Genomic DNA, 20,986 nt, shown 5'->3' with positions numbered 1-20,986 from the left:
TTGATAAAGAAATGAAAACAAATCCCTGTGGCAGTCAACATCCAAGGATGGCATTTTGGAATTCTGAACATGTTCTATAACATAGTAACGAATGCCCTATGGTGATACCTTGTTTGTACAAATAAAGCTTGCCTGAAGAACAGAGGGAAGAGCTAGCCACTAGCTAATCATAGAGGTCTGGAGGTCTGTCCAGGCAGACAGGAAGGGATATGGCAGAGAAAGGATGTGATAAGACAAAAGTAAAAAGAAACAGTCTCTTCGGCTGGGAAGTGGAGTAGGTAAGGTGACTGCGGTTACGCTACTTTGTCTCTCTGATCCCTCAGCATTTTCCCCATAATTTGACTCCAAGCCTTTATTACAAAGACCTATTAGAACTCATGCTACAATGCCCCACGTCATCATTTACAAACAATAGTATATAACCAAGGTTGGGAAAATGGTGTTTTGTTTGCGGCAAAGCAATGGATTGATGAGAAAGCATTTACCTCTCTTCCACTTCTGTTTTAAGATGACATAGAAAGGCCCCTTAGCAATCCATGGCCATAGAGACATGATAGTCAATAGTGGGTAAGGTTATATCCTAAAGTAGCATGAAATAATAAAGATTTAAGATTAGTGTTTCTCTTAGCCTTGGTCAGAGAAACTTCACATTGCAGTGGGTAGTGGTTAATGCAGAGACATACACAGCTGTTCAAAATGCGGAGAAGAAGCCTCTGTGAGCCATCAGCAGCAGCTGCAACATCTAAATTAAGTCCCCAATGAGGCTTGAGGAACACTGGGAAAGAGAGTAGAAAGAACACAAGACCCAGAGGATGGGAAGAAATGCTGGGAAATGCTGTCACGTGGACAGGAGCACATGGGCGTGTGCACAGGAGCTCACAGCAACTGTGGTTACATGCGAAATCATGCCCCAGGTCAATTCAGTCAAAACCTCTAGCATGGAGTGGGGATGGATTCCAGAGGTTCCACCCCTAGTTATTGTCTGAGATGGCTGCGGGAGGAGGGAGAGTCACTACGGAGAGTTGGCCACTGGCAGTTTTTGCATGCCCCATGCTGCACGACCACAATATATGGGCAGCACCCACTCAGTGGGTTATAAAAGTTAGTAAAATGACATGAAATTGGAAGGAAGATGCTTGGGAAAGGAGGAGAGTTGGAGGAAGGGAACTGGAGAGTGGATTGGATATGATCAAGATACATTGTAAAGCTGTATGAAATGTCCAAAGAATAAATTTAAAAACAAATAAAAGATAAAGTAGTATAGAAAAATCCAAAGATTTTTTGATTCAGCTGCAAAAATGCTGTATCCTTTACAAACATTTTTGTAGAATGTAACTTTCATTTAAAAAATAAAAAGACAAAGTCACAATCAATAAACCATCAAAAAGTGAATCCACTCAGCTGATCACCACTGAGGTGAGAACAGCTTGCCAGTGCTAATCTGGAGATTCACTAGGGAAAAAACAGTTCCACCATTTTGACCAAATTAAAGCAAAATTTTATTAAAATGTTAAATACTGACCAAGATGGAATTCCAAGAACCACTCTTGGAAACTTTCCAGGTGAACGGCTTCAAGGCTCATGTTGTCCAGGACTTCTTTGGGTAAAACCCACAGTCCGTTCTACTCTCTCATGAGGCTTCCTTGTTATTTTCTCAGAACTACAACTCCCAGAATCCCAGGAAGTTACATCATCATTGTACAGGTGAAGCTTACATGTTAAATTCCTCCCTGAAGTTGTATCCTGGGTCAAATCCTTGATTCTATAATGAGCACCGGTTTACAGATTTTTTTGTTCTGTATAACTCAGTCCAAGCATCTTATTGTATGGTAGAACTATTAGCTAAAGAATCTCCATGTTGATAAATCTAAGAATGTGAACCTTTTTTTTCTTTTTGCATATAAATTGGCATTATAGCTAGCCATTTTTCCCCTATGTCAAGGAGTATTTGGTTTTGTTTGGGGGCGGATGAGGGGAGTAACTTAGCATTTTCAGTCTGCTATAGGGCAGGAACGATGCATTCCCTTCTGCAGCTGCTTTTGGCTTAACTGGTATATAGGAGTTTAGGACCCAGAAAGGCTGAAAGCCTAGTCAAAAGCTGGGTAATGGGCCATTTATCGGAAGCATCTGATTCAGGTGAAGAGACAGGGTGAAATTACATTTGATGGACTGGTTCACATCAGCTTTCAGCAAACCCAGAGTTCAGCAGTTAGCGATTCACAGGTGCTCCCTGAATGCCAAGTGTCTGTTTGCCAAGTGCAAATCTGCTGAGACAAATATAGACTAGGTATAGAAGTTAAAATTTAGAAACTTAAAGGAAAACCTTGTATTTGGAACTTGTATTTATCTGGAGTCCATTTGATCTGTGACAAGTGGATCCAAGTCTTATCAAAGGATATAAAAGTTTTAGATATATTAGCATTACTATTGTACTGATATTCACATTGTAGAAAAAAGCAGTTAACAGGTGTCTGTAAAATAGCGGTACAGATTTACACCGTGGCATCATAGCCAAAGGCTTAAAAGCACGAGTATTTTTTCCTATGTCTGGAGATTCTGATATATATTTTTAGACCAATGAGAAGCACCGTTAAGTCTATACTTAGAGGACAGCCAAAGAGCATTTAGAATCTTGACTTTGTGACTGAATAAGTAGTGAATGTTTTAACAGTTTATCTGAACTTTAATTGTCCATGTTAAAACTTTGAACCGTTTAATCTCAGTGTAACGATATATCTTTGTAGGTTCACCAGAGACACAAGTAGTTACGATGGAGAACAGTCATTGTAAATAATGTGTGTGTGTGTGTGTGTGTGTGTGTGTGTGTGTGTGTGTTTCTTTTTGTTTGTCTGCTTTTTAGTGGAAAGTCCCATCTGGAACATGTCTATCTTTTACTATGAAGCCTGAGAACAAGGCAAACCAGTTTGTCTTTTTTAACAAGAGGCCAAGTAGCTTTAACTAATAATAATCTACCAAAGTGGTTGCAGCCTTGGGCGAGGAGGGAGCTGGTTGTCTGCTGTTGTCTAGCTAATAAAGCTACAGTTGGCCTAGCTATCAATGTGAGCAGAGATTTGAGAAGAATTAATCAAAATAACAGATGAGTCTATAGTTCTTTACTTAGACAGTTATCCTAGGCTCCTCTGATCTTCATGGCAATGAGGGCAGACATACCAGTTTCAGCAACCAGACCCAGAAGGTGAGGTGCTTTCCTGGGGAGGAATAATATGGGGAGACTGACTTTACCTTGTCAGGCAAAGTGGGGCAATCAACTCTTCATTGTCCTGCTTATCCACAATTTAGGCTGAGCATTGGGGAAGTCTTGGCCATTGGTTAGCACTACCATAGTCCAGGTGGAGTTGTCTTTTGCTAGAATACACTCAAATCTTGCTCTATGCTTTACACTTGGTACCTTTTTATATCAAACCATTATCCTCAATTATCTCTTTCAGTGATCTATCTTGAGACACCACTTGAGATATGTTCTGTAAAGTATTGTTCTATAGATAGATAGGTACCTGGGACGTTTTATCAACATCATCCATTCTAGAGAAATCTCCATAGGCCATCTAAGAACCATTGAAGAATTACAGGAGGAGACTTATTTTGTAATATTTAGAATAATTTCTGTTTATATTGGGTATTTAATAATTTTTATTAACTAATTTTAGTCAGAAACAACATCAATTATCTTAAAAATCTTTCTCATGGTAAAAATTAGATAAATTTTCTTTTTGTTTCATTATCCTCTCAACTTGTTCTGTCTGAAAATCAATATAAAGAATTCAACTAATGTGAAATTTATCAAGGAGACACACACACATACACACACACATACATATCAAGAATATATATATATATATATATATATATATATATATATATATATATCCCTGATTAATCCTGTTATCCCCACTCTCAGAAAGCAGAGATATGAATACAAACTTAATCCTGAATTACATAGCAAAAACCTGTCTCTAAAAACAATTACAAACACGCACGCACACGCACACACACACACACACACACTGATAAGAATATACAAGTTAAAAAATGTTCTTTAATGAAAAGATGTGTGTGTGTGTGTATGTGTGTATCATGTCCCATTTGAATGACATTATATGAGAGGTGAGGGTGCAGAGAGAGAAATAAGCCAGGATTCACTAGATATGATATTCCAATTAGAAAGAGAAGTAAAGATAGTTATTTAGACATAATTTGCCACTAGGAATGCTACAGTGGAAACTTTAATGATTTATAAAATACTATTTTTCTTTATAATTTCCCATGGGTCATGTGGGTATTTTAGCAAGGGTGAAGCAAGCAATGTACACCTGGATACAGTAGAGGTTTTTCCTTGCTTCCTGACTTTGCATTGCTGTTCTAAGGGCCAATTTTAGCCTATTTATGCTTATGCAACCCTCCTATATGAGGAATATTCAGTTATATAGGAGTTCTATATAGTTTTCCAATTAGAATATTTCTTAATTATTATAAATATATTACTTATCAAAGGACTACTGGCCGATCTTACTGGACACACATAACATGAAGATTATAAGTATCATTTGGGGAATGAATTAAGGGAAAAATATAACAAGAAGTGTTCTGCAGTGGTCAGTTAGCATCTTCTAATGACCAGGGTGATAGACTATCAGGTATGCTTGTTAAGTCTGCTGATGACATTGAGTAGAGGAAACAGCTGAAATCTGAGAGAATAGAACCAGAATTATTGTGTGAATGGTGGCCACGACAGATAGAATGAGATCAGATGTGTGCACACTCCTGCTGCACACATAGCCTAGCACATGGAATAAGCAAATGAGATACCAATAGATGAGGAAAATAAAACAAAGGTAAAAGCACCACTTCATTAAAAATTAATTGTTATACTCTTTTTCCACACTCTCCTTTTGCCCACATCCCATAGCCTTCCAATCTCCGTTATGCTTCCAGGGCTTTCTGGTCACCTGTGTTCTGCTGCCCGCTTGGCCCTCATCTTCCTCAAGGAAAACACCCTTTTAAATATTACAGGAGGTAAATCTAATAGTCCAGTTCTTCAACTTGACAATATATCTCCATGTGCTTTCTCCCTTCCTTCAGGCCCTCTCATTGTGGGGCCCTCCTCTAAAGGACCCTCACCAACACCAATCATAATTCACAGTCACACCCTCAACCTCCAGAGCAAAGAGCAACATTAACCTCTCTCCCCTTGGGAATTAGAACAGAGGCCAGCAACAACCACAACAGCAGCTCTATGGTCTTAGTCCTACAATCCCCCAACTCTACTACAGAAGGTAACTTGCAGGGAGTCCAGATGAATTGGTGTGTGGTATGGGAGCCCAGAAGTCTAAGGTGTGAGTCTGAGATCCAGAGAAGGGACTGTTGATGCATGAGTCACAACTGAGAGGAGGAGGATGGGGATGAGAAGAAGCCAGACTCCTTTCTATAGAAAACCTACTCCTGCAATAACGACCTTTATCTATTCGTGAGGACAGCAAACCCAGGAACCAAGCATTAGGACCTGCTTCCCAACACTGGCACCATTAAAATAAAGGTTCCAATACCTGAACTCTGGGAAAACATTCACACCACGTGGAACTGCAGCTGCAAATGCTTAGGAATTAATATCAACTATTATATAAAAATCTGTCCAAGCCATATTCACACTCAGATTGCCATTACACTGAGGTATGCTTTCCTTTCATTTTGTTGATTGATGTTTTTGTTTTTGATTAGTTTTTAAAATTAGTATACAAACAAAGGATTTCACTGTGACATTTTCATGCATGCCTTCTTTCTGTTGTCCCTCTCCTCCAGCTACCTCCCCGGTGCTCCCTGCTGCCCCCTCTCGCCTCCCATCCTAACCTTACCTCTCTCCTCCCTTCCTAACCTCCCTTCTGCTTTCTAATCATATCACTCTGTTTTGTTTATTTTCCCCATCCACTCGCTTAATACCTTCTCCCTCGTTTTATGCTCTCCTTTCTAATGTCCTGGCCTATGTCTACATCTACACATATACTCATATATAAAAATTAAAGTCTAAGATGCATATTTAGATAAAACATGGTATTTGTTTACCTGTGTCGGCGTTACTTCTGTTGACATAGTAATTTCCATACATTTGCCAACAAATGTCATTTTTTTCAATTCTGTAATTTAATAAATCATAGAAGATAATTTAAGAGAAATGGAAGGTAAAGGGAGAGCTTTTACAAATATCGAAAGCACATGTTACACACATGCAAGCATATGGATCTTTGTAAATTTGATATTTCAAAAGGCTCCTCTAATTTTTATGTTACAAGACCTCCTTTTTCAACTACACTGCCTAACTTTGAGGTACAAGGATTGGATTTTTTTTTAGGCATCCAAAAATAATCCAAGGGATCATATTATTTTCATGTAGTTTTTTTTTCATTTTTTTTTTATTGATAAAAGGAGGATAAAGAAAAGAAAAAAAAAACAAATTTCCACCTCCTCCCACCAGCCTCCCATTTCCCTCCCCCTCCTCCCACTCTTCTCCCCCTCCTCCCACTCTTCTCCCCCTCCTCCCACCCCTCTCCCCTTCCCCCCACTCCTCTCCCCCTCCCTTTCCAGTCCAAAGAGCTGTCAGGGTTCCCTGCCCTGTGGTAAGTCCTAGGTCCTCCCCCCTCCATCCATATCTAGGAAGGTGAACATCCAGACTGGCTAGGCTCCCACCAAGCCAGCACATTGCGTAGGATCAAAACCGCGTGCCAATGTCCTTGGCGTCTCATCAGCCCTCATTGTTCGCCATGTTCCGAGAGTCCAGTTTTATCCCATGCTTTTTCTGGTAACAGTCCAGCTGGCCTTGGTGAGCTCCCAGTAGATCATCTCCACTGTCTCAGTGGGTGGGTGCACTCCTCGTGGTCCCGACATCTTTGCTCATGTTCTCACTCTTTCTGCTCCTCATTGGGACTATGGGAGCTCAGTCCAGTGCTCCAGTGTGGGTCTCTGTCTCTATCTCCATCCATTCATGTAGTTTTTGATCTGAAAATTGAATGATGGAAATTTCTGTTGCAGTCAGTCATTCTGAAGGCTGGGAATTTATTTTAATGGAGAGCACCTGGCTAGGATGTATAAGGCATTGAGCTGAACCTCCTGCTGCATAGTAACAATAACAGAAGAGTTACCGCTTGAAATAGCATCTTTCCCCAGGACCAAGTAAACGGCAACAGATAGCATTGTGATTTAGATTCACAAGCAGTTTCTCCTAAAGTCAATAGGTTGGTTAATTCTGTGCTTGTCTGCACTGTAGTTGTTAATTATGCTACAAGTTTGTAAGATGTGGTGGGATTCAGTAGGGGTAGCACATGAAATTAGCCTTATTTTATGATTTCAGGATACTAGATATAACTTTTCTTTCTTCCTTTTTAAAAACACATTGAGAAGTGTTCCATACATGTATTGTTGTAATAGACTGAGATAAAACCAAGGTGAAAACAAAGCTACCTTCCCCTGAACCAGACTTCAAGGAAATTTTGCAACATTTTCAAACATTGTCACTTCTTTCCTGATTCTTTTGTCTTATAAAATACAATTTTAAATAAAATAACTTTATGACAATAGGTCTTGGGTCCGTTGTTTTTGTTTAAGTTTGTTCATGAGTAAATTTGAATTTCTTGGTTATAATTTCCAGCGTAGTAAATTTTATTATAGGCACAGCCCATATCAATAAAAGCTCTATAGTGCCTCAAAACTCAAAAGACTTAAACATAAAATGTGTTAGAGCCATTGAATTGTCCTAATGGCTTCTAGTTCATTAAGAGGCTTTAGTTCCAAGAAACCATTTAAGACTATCTTATAGGATGCCAGGAAGGGAGGAGAGTTGGAAAGGATCAATAGATTTCAACCTTGGCTACACATTGGCTTCACTTGGAGACCCTGACCATCATTAATGCCAGGATGCTTTGGGATTTTTCTCTCTGTGTCTCTTTCTTTCCTCTTTTTTTCTCCCTCCCTCTTCCCTACTCTTCATGTCTTTACTTTCTTCTTCCTTCTCCCCTTCTTCTTTCCTCCTTTCCCATCCCTCCTCCTTTCTCTTTTTCTCTTTCACTCTGTCTCTCCTGCTCTATCACAGATTTCTGTTTAGACATTTGGATTTTTTTAAACATTCTTGTCTGATTAGATTTGTCAGAGATGTGTGGGTACCCAAGTGTTCTACCATAGTTTTCTATGTTATTTAGAGGGCACTTTTGGACTCTGCCTCGCCTTATGATAATTTTACCCCAACTGTAACCTCCTTTGGATAAAACAAACTTTTATTCTTAATCTAAGCTGTCACCCTAATGTAATGCTTATAACCGTCTAAGATAATATATAATATATAAACTTTAATTTGCTTTTAAATGTTCGTGAGTTTCAAGTTTTTGATTGATCATTTTCTATTATTATTAATGGATTATCTTTAATCTAAAGTGTTCATTATGCTCATATAGTGGCTAAATCATATTGTTATATATTTAGTTCCCATCTTTCAACAACAACAAAAAAACTCTTTAGGGTCTTTTATATCTTTCGAGGTATGTAAAATGCTTATAATGTTCATTGTTATTTCAAGTCTGAGAAGTCAATCTAAAAGTAAGTTTCTGAAAACGATGCTATGTATCAACTAAATAACTGGTCGATGTCATTTCCCACCTAATACTTGATCATTAAGGACTCCAGATACACTTTGTCATGCAGTGACCAGATCCCTAAAATCATGAGTGACAACGTCAGATTTTATGCTACAATCATTATAGTTTTTCTTAGCTTTTATGTGTTTCTTTCTCCAGCTATTTTGTGCTATTTGTCTTTTTAAACACAAACCCTCGCTTTGAAGCTAGTCACTAGGTTGTTGTTAGATGTCAAGATGGGGAGCTGAGTAGTTGTGGAGTGTTCTGCAACAGGGTCACCCTGAGGAATGGCATTGATAGTCACTTGTATGTCCTTAATCCTCAATTTGCATTGGCTAGATGGGCTGGCTTTAATTTCCACTCATTACCTAACAATCAATATATATTAAATAATAAAAAATAATATATTAATAATACATAACAAATCCTATTTCCAAAATCAGATGTTAAAAATGATTATGTATCTTTACTGAGAAGATAGTTGTTTCATTAAAATACTTACTAAATTGCTTTAAAAATAATCTCATGTTTTGAAGTTTAGTATACAAACCAGGCATACACATCTGTGTAGGTACACATGATAGGGGTGCTTTCTGCATAGGTGAGGGTTGCCATGTGCTGTTCAAGCTGCTTCCCACCTGCAATTAGAAAGAAAATTATGTTTAATTCATCTTTGGTTCTCAAAGTTTTACTTTGGTATTAGAGACTGAACCACAACAACTTCTTATCATATTTCAAGTTCCAGCTCACTACAGAAAGACATCCTTTTACTTGAAGATTAGCAATAAAATGTGAAATTGCCTACTAAGAAACTTGAAATATTTTTTATAGAATTAAGTTTGTAGTGGAAATAAAGGAAAATTTTCTGAATTTGAAGCCAGATAACTCATTTAAGTATTACTGCTTAATAGACTGAAGATTGATATGCTCCTGGTATACATCTATTTATAAATACATTGATATTACATATAATCTGTGCATATCTTACAAATATAAATTCCTAAGCAATTAGGAGGGAAAGAGATTCTGACTTTTTTTTTATTAAAGCATATATCTTGAGTCTAGTACACTGTTTTTTCATTCATTTCTTCTTGGTTACTGTTTTATTTTTTATTATAAAATCTTTTGTCTTTCATAAAACAAAATAAGTTCCTTCACCGTTATTTTGCTAATCTAACTTACTTATTGTAAAACTAAAAGCTAATTTTTATTTAGTAAATAAGCATGAAATGATCACTGTTAGCAAGTGTAACCTATCAATTCTACTGTGTACATTAATAATATAAGTTACACAGAAAACTTTTCACAGCTAAGTATCTTGATATTAATATGAAAACATTCATTAACATACAATTCTCTGACAAGATTATTAAGCATACAGAAATGAGACATACCTGGTGCTTTAGATTCATTATAGAAGTAAAATACATTATTTAGTAAAGATTTTATTAATTTTGCGTTATTCTAGATTCCCTTTTTACTATGACATTATTCTTCGGTGTTTTTTGTGAATTTTCCTTATTCCTTTCTGCACCCCATTTTGCACAAGGGTTCAAACATTGAAAAACCGCTGCCAAGTTTATTTTACTTTTTAATAGCTTCTGCTTACAAATCCACTTTGGGAGTGCCCCCTGATTTTATGGTGGCTTATGTTTTGATATCACCAACTGGGTCTCCCCCTTTTTATTTTTTAAGTAGGAAAAGAATGTGTTATGTTCTTCGTGGTTGCTTTTCCTTATAGAATTCCCTTGGCTCAGCCCTGACAGATCTTGATATCCAAGAGGGAGTCAGCTCTCAGGATTAAAGGCAAGAACCTCAATTAGACGCTCTCTGATTTCTTCAGATGTTTTTCCTAATCTTTTAATATGAGATTATAGGCAGCTAGAACCTATGTTGCTGTTATAAAAATAGGGAAAATGCTTTGTTCTAAATTATAAGCGTGTGGCTGTTTAAAAATGCCTATTTTTCTTAATTTTAATTAATTCTGGTCTAGATGGGGATAATGAAGTTTGGTGAGCTCTTTGCGATTCCGAGTACAAAATAGTCTGAGGAGGCCTGGAAAGCGCACACTCTCCTCCGTATCGGCTGGAAACTCCCTCAGAGACTGATTAGCCCACGCTTGTCACAAATGGGGGAGATAATTATGGGGCTTAGCAGTCTATGTGGTGGATCTTTTGAGAGGCAATGGGTAGATCTAAGACTGTCTTTAGATCAACTCTAATTCTTGTTATTGCACATATCTTGTGAGGGCTTTTTTTTTTCTTTTTCACATCCCCAGAGACTAAACATTGCCTCTTCCCAGAGGATGGCATCACATTTCCTTCCTAGAAGATAAAATTGTCCAAATGAGATTACCCTTAATCAGTCTAATCCTCCAAGCCATTCCGTAAAGGTTATTTCGCCCGTGTCAGCCCCGTATCACAAGGTTCTGAATGAACCAATCTTTGGCCGTAGAAATGGTGTTTATAAGCAATGTGGCTGATTTCTTGCAGTATTGCAATGAAGAGTTTTTTCTATTGAAGCCTCAGATCCCAAAGCTCTTTTGTGGTTTTTATTTATATCAGATGACTTAACTCCAAATTTCCCTTATTACTAATTACTCTCCTGCAAAGGACCTTCATAGTGACAAAACCACAAAGTACTTATATTTAAAAAAAATAATAATCTCTAAAAGAGAATAGTGGATAAGATGATCCTTATGGCATTTCAAAAATTAAATTTAATTGATTAATTTACTTTTTATAAATAAGCTTTACATGCATGTGAACATGTGTGTGTGTCACAACTCTCATGAATAATAAGATGGCAACTTGAGGAGGTCTTCCATACTCTTTTTCCACTGGGGATGAAACTCAGGTCATCCGGCAGGGCAGCAGGCATCTTTACCCATAGTACGATCTCACCAGGCCCCTGCTGATATTTTAAATCACATCAAAATTTGCTACGGTTTGACTCTGGTGCTCTTTTAAGCCCTCTAGAAGCTCTTCTTTTCAAGTTCCTTACTCTTGATGTTAAGAATTCAATTGATTTGTGACCTTACCAAGTCCCTTAACTTGTGGGGAGGAGTTCTTTTTAATAAAGTTGAATTTCTCTCTATAACACCGATTCTGTCGCCTGCAATGCTGGATTTAAAGAACACTTGTTGAAAGTTGATGACATTTCATTTGCTAAGGGGTGTTTGGCGGCTCTGACAGTGTACACTGAAAACTTCGGATGGGTCTCTTCAATACCAAGTTCAGTTGTGTAGACATGGTTTTGTTGTTGTTGTTTGTTTTTTGTTTTTATTTATGTAGAAATAAGTAGTTGTTTCTTTCCTCGTATAAACATGAAGTATTTCTTTCCCCTCATGTTTAAAATGTAGAATGATAATGATTACTGTACTTCACTAAGCTAAAATAGTTTAATTAGGATTCTTTCACACTATTTCTAACATAATTTTAAAAAATGAGAAAAGACATATAATTCATTTTCACTTATGACTTCCCTGGGAGGAATTATCTGTCTATCTACCTACCTACTTGCTTGTCTTTCTGATTGACTATCTACCTGCCTGTCTGTTTATCTGTCTACATCAAATGGAAAGCTTCCTTTGGGTGGATCAGATCTTGTTAAAACTAGAAGAATAAAACCCAAAATGAGGGGAATTGGCAATTATAAATGAGCTCTAAATGTAGGGAAGGCACCTCATCTGAGAACCTGAGCACTAAGACCATAGATCACACCAGATCTTTGCCCACAGACATCTCTTCACATTCTTTCTTTCAGAGAGGTACTGTTGTCCTCATTGCTTCCTGGATATTTGGATTTAGAGGTGTGTGTGTGGGGGGGGGGGATAGCTTCTGGTTCCCGCCCACCTTAGTTTGCATATCTGGAGCCAGCCAGCATTGTCTTCCAGCAGGCAATGGAGGCACAATTAATCAGACTCAATGAGTCACAGTTCATTGATTTTCGGATCTAAGCTGCAATAGTGCTGACCCTGTGAGCCACCCTGGTAGAGCAGAGCTGGGCCAGTAATCCTCTTAGGCAACAGTCAAGAAGGTGAGATAAAAGCTTGCCAATTCAACTTGTTCAAATAACAGATTTTACAAATTAGGAGGGTTCAGTCTTATGATGAAAAAAATTCCAGCCTTGGTGGTAATTATGTGTAATGTTACAACAGCATAGATGAGATGGAAATGTGATAATTACAGATGAAGTGTCAGATATGAGCCAAGTGATTTCCTTTGTTTTATGTTATAAGGAAATGACTGTTTAAAGAATAATCAGCTTTAGAAAAGAGAAGTTAGTCATTGGGACCCCAAAAATTAAGAATTGGATATTACAAACAAAATTTCTACAATGCTTGATATAGAAAATAATAACTTGAAAGATAAAATCTAAGTTCAAGAAAACGCTACCTTTCTTTACATGTTGTGCAATTTTAGGTTACTAATAGTTAACTTTTGTCCACCAATAAGTGAATCATAAGAACCAAAACACCGTCAGCCTTCACAGGAGAAAATACTTACGCTATGCCAAATAAACAACACATAATTAAAATAAACTAAAATGTCCAGATCACCATCTTACCAAACAATTTTAATCAGTTTATTGAATTACCTTAATTTTAGTAAAAAAAATGGAAATTTCTGTTTCGCCAGACACAGATACAGTATAGCCTCTAATATGAGTTTTGACATAATTTTACATTAACATAATTTGTTGATTAGTACCTTAAAATATCCCTTCAAATATGTATAAAGGAAAATCCCCTAATATTGAATCCTTGCTAACATTTTATTTTCCTATTTATCTTTCAATAAAAAATAAAGTGAAGTATACACATCCATATCAAAATAGGGAAAAATTAACTTTTTGAATTTTCATAGTTATTTGATTGCATGCAGGTTCCCTGCATGTACCAAGCTTATTCGCTGTGAATATCTTTCTTCTCTGTACATGCCTCTTTTATCTTCTCTTTCATCTTCATTTTCCCTCATTTCTTTTTTATGTGCTTGGTATTCATAATAACATATAAACGCTCATTTCTCAATCATTGCTTTTTTGCTGAATGAACGGATAGGTACACTTTAGGAGAGATTATATGGCTCCTATTACACATTCATAATGCTAATACTTGGCATCAGTGAGGCTCTATATTCTAAGTGTCTGTAGATTTAACTAACAAGCTGTCGTCTAAGGGAACCATCCTATCCTATGCTCCTGGTAACCTGAGTCAGGCCATTCTGTTTAAATATTTCTGGCAGCTGATGTGTAGTAAGACACTGGAAACTAAACAAGCAGATGTGTGGCACAGTACACAGAGCTGGCCCGGTTTGAATTGTGGCCATTACACAATTTCACTGAAGGACTGTAGCTAATTAGTCCATGCCTGATGCCTAGAGGGCAAGGGCAGTTTTAGGACAGTCAATGTTTATTCAATTTTATGTCTCTAGCATTTATTGAAGAGTGTTCATCTTATACTAAGACAAGTAGATATGAGGATTTTATGTATAATAAAGAGACAAGTAGATGACAAAAGGATGCTTAATATATTGAACAAAAATCCTTAAATGAGCCATTAGGAGTATTACAAAATGAAAAGGAAGTGTGTGCGTGTGTGTGTGTGTGTGTGTGTGTGTGTGTGCGTGTGTGTAACTGGATTTTAGTTAAGCACTGATCTACCTAGAGAACTAAAATATGAGGCTGTCCTATTACATTCTAATTGTATACTGGTGATAATTTGTTATTTGATAATTTATTTGACTATAAACCTCTCCTGTGTTTATTATTTGATCTTTCAGAATTTCAACATATAGAATGCATTTTGATGATATTTAATCTCCACCTACCCCTTATCTCCCTCTTAACTCCATCTAGAGCCCTTACACTTCCCTACACAACCCCACCACCTGACTACATATCACCCCATCACACACACACACACACACACACACTCATGGGACTTTAAAAATAACCCGCTCTCACACGCATGGGTGTGGTGCTATTTACTGAACCATGGGCAGCTTATCAGTGACTACAGCCCTGAAGAAAAATGATTTCCTTCCTTATCAGTCATCAATTGATGGTAGATCCTTAGCTAGAGGTAGAGTTTCACATGACACTCCTGCATCCATTTTGAGACCCTGATAGACTTCATCTTCTGCAGCAAACCCCAGCTTCTGTAATTTATAAACAGAACGATCATGTGTTATGCTCCATGTTGACATATTCCTTGAACCTCGGGACAAGCTGTGGTACAGATGTCATATTTAAAGTTGAATTATTATTCACCAGCTCCCAGCACTTTGGTCAGTTATGAGTCTCTGAATCAACTGCTGCTGAGCAGACCTATTTGAAGAATGAAAATACTTCTAAGGACAGTTTGTTTCTATAATGAAGGTGACTCTTCTTTATTAGAATCATTGTTTCAATCACAGAGACTTTGGAAGTTGGAATAAAGAGGGAAATGTGTGGTAATAAAAGAAAAATATGTAAGATTAATAAAGGAAACAAGGGTGTGACCACAATAATTCCCGGACAATAGGCTCTTCATGACAGTGTAAGAAGAGTTCACTGGTAAGAGCACAAAGCTTCTCCGTCCAGTCTGTGGCTTTCCCAGAGTTGAAATGACCTTCCTATGGAGCCTGAAGTCTGTGAGACATGGAAAGAAGGTTGACATATTTTTGGTTCCTGTAATTACTTAAGCAACAGATGTGGGCATCACATTTTATTCTGTATGAAGAAAAGGTGACACATCCTTTGCTTCTGTTAATCACAAATAGAGGATAGAATTTTCTTTTCAGAATGAGATCCCTTAATCTAATTTTTTTTGCTTAGTTTCCTCCCTGACCAATAGCAACTTGTGACCAACCCCCCTAAATAGTGACAAACATTCATCAAATGACCAAAAAAATACCTATCCTGCCTTTTGGGAATCTGGGTGTTGTGTTCTTAAAGTTACTTCCTGTTGTCTGGAAGTGACAATATCTGAAAAAATTGAAATAAAGATCCAGTTCTGGAAAAGCTAGCTGGTGTCCAGTCTCTGTGATGGGAAGGTACAAGGCTTATATGAAGTCCTGACTGGAGTAGTCTATGAGACTGGACCATCTTAGCAAACTGCTTCGAAGTTGTCTTGAGCAGTTTGTAGTCCAAAGCTGATCTTTGGGTGATATTTTTCAGTTTATTGGCATTACCACAATTCAGATGGATTCTTAGTATTTTAGTCACTGAGAAGAGACATTATGGCCAAGATAATTAATATCAGAGAAAACATTTAACTGGGGCTTGCTTACAATTTCCATGGTTTAGTTTATTACCATCATGGCGGGAAGTATGGCAGGATGTGGGCAACACTGGAGCAGTAGCTGAGAGCTACATCATTATCCATAGGCAGAGAGAGAGAGAGAGAGAGAGAGAGAGAGAGAGAGAGAGAGAGAGAGAGAGAGAGAGAGAGAGAGAAACTGTGCCTACTACTGTGGGCTTTTGAAACCTAAAAGCCCACCCCCAGTGACAGACTTTCACTTAATCCTTCTAATGTTTTCAAATAGAGCCACTCTCTGGTGACTAAGCATCCGAATGTGTAAGCTATGGGGCCGTTTTCATTCAAACCACCACACCAGTTATTACTCGATTAGGCCCCATACTTTAAGAACAGCTGAATTGCATGAAGCTTAATGAGATTCCCACATTCGACCTGAAAACAGCAACATGCCACATACTCAAAATGTGACTCAAGGAGTACCATAATTAATCATTGTTACCATGTGAAACAAGGAGGTTAGTGTGCTTACAGTGTTGCATAAATTATAGTCAGAATCATCAGTACAGGACTCACCAAGGTCTTTAACTTATTACTATCCAATCTTCAATAAGTAGAATATGACACACAGTGTTTATAACTCCAAAACTACCTTTATCTATGTGCAGGGAATAATCTAGAATTTATATATTGCTCAAGAGTTGTACAAAAAAAGAATCTGAAATGCATGGGTTTTAAGGAAAACAAATGATGTTTAGAATAAAAAATGAGACTAGCCCTGCCAGTATCTGCTGCCAATGAATGTGTTGACTAACACATGGTAAGATGATTACTAATAACACATCCCCGGAACTAAGGAAAGTGAATTTCATAAATATAGAATGTAAAATATTGAAAATACAGGGTTGAGAAATTTTGCTGTTTTTTATAGCTCCTTTCTTACTTATAACAACAGAAAACAGATAATATCTGTCTAATAATTTCCAACTGTAATTGTTCTTTGCTGGTTAAAACACAGGAATTATTTGGACTGGGATGGAAGCTTCCTTGTTAGTAACACATTGACAAACTAAGTGTGTACTACAGGCACAGGGGATCATGATTGTTGTAACAGCTATTTTTGGTTGTCAACTTGACTATATCTGGAATTAACCAAAACCCAAGCAGCTGTGTACTCCCGTGAGGGCCTTTTTCTTTAATTAAATAATTTGAAATGGGAAGATCTGCTTTTAATCTGAATCATTTGAAGCAGGAAGACACACCTTTAATCCAGATCTTTTGAGGTAAAAGGATCCACCTTTAATCAGGCCAGACGTTCTGCTGGCAGCCTTTATAAAGGACGTGGAAGAAGGAACTGTACTCTCTTTGCCTGCTTTTTCTCCCTCTCACTGACAAGTCCATTCTTTCACTGCCATTAGAGCCCAATTCTTTAGGACTCTGAGGTATCCTGAAGACCATCTGAGACATCCATCCTTGTGGACTTGGTTCTTGGACATTTTGTTAGTAGATTGTTGCATTAGCTGGACCACAGCCTGTGAGCCATGTATAAATAAATTTGAATAATGAATATGAATTTGTCAACACCTGCAGTTACTGAAACCTCTCCAGTTACTAAAGCCTCTCCTGAAAGCTCAGAGAGTACTAAAAGCCCAGGGTGTAAGGAGAGAGATGCGCTTGATGGTCTTGACTCACCTATTGTGAGAGGCAACAGATTTTGTGACTCTGTGTATAAAATATGTGACAACTTGTGGGAAAATAGTGGAAATGATGCTGCTGGCAGGTTGCTCTCAGCATCTCTGGATAAATTGCGAAAGACAATGAATGACCTCTGTGATAAAATTAATCAAGTTCAGCATCTCAGAATATAGTGAAGGACAACAAAACCCTTGGTGATAAAATTGATCTAATCTAGATGCCATCGTAAACAGTCTAAAGGTTTCTCAGTGTGCTCTGAACTGTAATCTTTTCTCCAGCAACCACAGAACTCAAGTAGTGGAAAGTCTAACTGAACCCCCTTATTATAAGGTTGACTGAATGACAATGTAAATTTAAGTCTCACACTCAGAGGGCATCACTGGTGAAAGTAATGACATTAATTGGTAAAGAATGGGAACCTGTGACTTGGAGCGGAACTGTGTGGAAGGCCCCTATTGAGGCGGAGACCTTTGAACTCTCAGATTCTCAGGGTTTATCTCATCTGAGGAAAATGTACTTCTACGCCCACCCTCTACAATATTGTTTTTATTTCCTTTTTTACCAAGAAAAATAAGCCTTTCTTTTCTTTCTTTCTTTTTTTTTTCTGCAAACCCAGCAGTAACTTTTCCTGAAGGATATGGCAGGCAAGGCAATACGGGTGTTCCTCGGGGCCCATCTAGTAGTTGCCTCCAGGCTCAGGACTAATCAGGCTCATAGAGGGAAGGTAGAAATTATAGCCCATGAGGAGGTGTGCTACACTACTAAAGAGCTTTGTGAGTTTGCTGATTCATTCAAATAGAGGTCTGGGGATATGTGAGGGAATGGATTTTAAGGATGTGGGATAGCGGTGGAAGAAACATAAGACTGGATCAGTTTGAGTTTGTTGATAGGAGCTTTAGATCTCTGGGAAGTCGTCCAGTAACAGGAATTCTGCTGTCACCCTTTGAGACAAAACTGAGGGAGGAGAAACCCAAGCTGAGCCATTTCAAGATATAATGCTAATGGTCTTTTTAAAATAGCTAATAAGCAGTGGAGCATGCCTTTAATCCTGCACTTGGGACGCAGAGAGGCAGGCAGGTCTCTGAGTTTGAGGCCAACCTGGTAGACAGAGCAACTTCCAGGACAGCCAGGGCTATCCAGTGATCCTCTCTTGAAAACGAAAGAAAGAAAGAAAGAAAGAAAGAAAGAAAGAAAGAAAGAAAGAAAGAAAGAAAGAAAGAAGGGAGAAAGGGAGGGAGGGAAGTAAGTAAGTTACATTCATATATTCATAGTTCAATGGTTTCTTTTAACTATGTACTTGCCATGATTTAGAATGAATCGAAAAGATACACCTTCAGATGTCCATGGGTGCAGTTTCAGAAAGTATTGACAGAGGGAGAAAAAACTTGCCCTGAAAGTTGGTGCCACCTTCCAATTGAAGCTCAGGTATAAAAAGGTTCCAGGGAAAAGCAATGTCACCCGTTTGTCTATGCTTTTATGGAGCCAATGCTTCTATTGCTGCTGCTGCTGCTACTGTTCCCCACTGACTTTGGACTCCAGCTTCTTTGATCTTTTTACATGAACTCAACAGCAGTGATTCTCCTGTTAGCCACCCTGACTTCCAGCACCTGTTTGGGATTCCAGAGGTAACAAAATTTCAACACTGAGCAAGTACTGGGTTCTTTGATTCTCCAGCATGTAGACAGCCAGTATTGGAATGCCCAGTTCCCATTGTACAAACCAGTCTAGTAAATTTCCTCCAATAATATACACACATTCTATATTCATAGGGTGGGTTTTTCTAGCAAAAACTGCCTAATTGTGTAATTTTTTTCACATGCTACCTTTTACCATTTATGAGCAACATTCTTAGAATTTTTACATTCACACCACAGACAGGTAGGGTCTTTTCCCAGTGGGCTTTAAAAAAAAAAAGGTATAGGGTACAGTATCCCAAAGGCTTCATTGTCATTATTCAATTCCCATGGCCCCACTTCCCTATTATCTACAATATAGGTTCAACACTGTAGCCATAGTAGTCTCTAAAACAAGATCACTTTGAAAGATACATTTTATATAAATGTAACAGAAGTAAAAACATCATTTATATAGTGAAACATAAACACTCTGGATTTTTTTTGAAGATACACAGCCTGATAATTTAAGAAAACACAGCATGATAAATAATAGAATAAAGGGAGGACTCCATCAAATCCCTTATTTTGTGAGAAAGTACATAGGACTACAAATAGAGACCAGTTTGCTGCAGAACTGAAATGGTTCCTTGTGATGACTTCAGGTGGTAGTGGAGTGGTAACAGCCCATAAAGTCATTAATGCTACATCTTGCCAAAGGTGACAATATAATTCAAGATACTGCATTTCCCACCCCCAGAGCCTTCCAGGGAGGTGGGAGAATGAGCAAACCAAAACAAGCAAATATTTCTCTATGAATACATATGCAATGTGTACGCCTATTTGTGCTTATATAACTGATGGCTCTCAGCACAGAGACTGCAGGCCTGTGCATGCAGGGATGGAAAAGCAAGCTCATATTTCCAAAACAAGGACACACTGGGCAGCAGCAGGAGGCCTGACAGAGAAGCAGTACCACTTTAGAAACTGGAGGCTCATGTGCAATCGCCCCCTCTGCAGAGGGATGGCTAAAGCAAGGGAACACAGAGCAGAACCTCAGACTCTGCAACAGTTACAGATTCATGGTCAAGCACATCTTCTCTCTGGATAGTCATACACACAAGGAATGAAAACTCTAGAAAGAAGGTGCTAGAATATTATAGACCTTAGAATCTAAAGGAATGTCAATTTATCCTATGTGTACAGCATCGGGAGGAAAGAATTCTGTAATTGTATATGGATTAGGCTTTGAATATTTTTACCATTTGCATGTTCAACTAGAAACAAAATTGCCACTCATCATATGTCACTTTACATTTTGTGCATGTGTGTGTGCATGTGTGTGTGTGTGCATATGCATGTGTGTGCATTTGTGTGCGCGTAGGCATGTGTGTGCGTGGGCATGTCTGTGTGCATGTGTGTGTGCGTGGGCATGTGTGTGTGCGTGTGCATGTGTGTGTGCGTGGGCATGTGTGTGCGTGCGCATGTCTGTGTGCATGTGCATGTGTGTGTGCGTGGGCATGTGTGTGTGCATGGGCATGTGTGTGTGCGTGTGCATGTGTGTGTGCGTGGGCATGTGTGTGTGCGTGGGCATGTGTGCGTGTGTGTGTGCGTGTGTGTATGCGTAGGCATGTGTGTGTGCATGGGCATGTGTGTGTGCGTGTGCATGTGTGCGTGTGTGTGTGCGTGTGCATGTGTGTGTGCGTGGGCATGTGTGTGTGCGTGGGCATGTGTGTGTGTGTGCGTGGGCATGTGTGTGTGCGTGTGCATGTGCATGTGGAGACTCATATTTGACATCAGGT

This window comes from Microtus pennsylvanicus, chromosome 15 (genome assembly GCF_037038515.1).
Source record: "Microtus pennsylvanicus isolate mMicPen1 chromosome 15, mMicPen1.hap1, whole genome shotgun sequence".
Lineage (NCBI taxonomy): Eukaryota > Metazoa > Chordata > Mammalia > Rodentia > Cricetidae > Microtus > Microtus pennsylvanicus.
Note: the sequence above shows the minus strand (reverse complement) of the source record.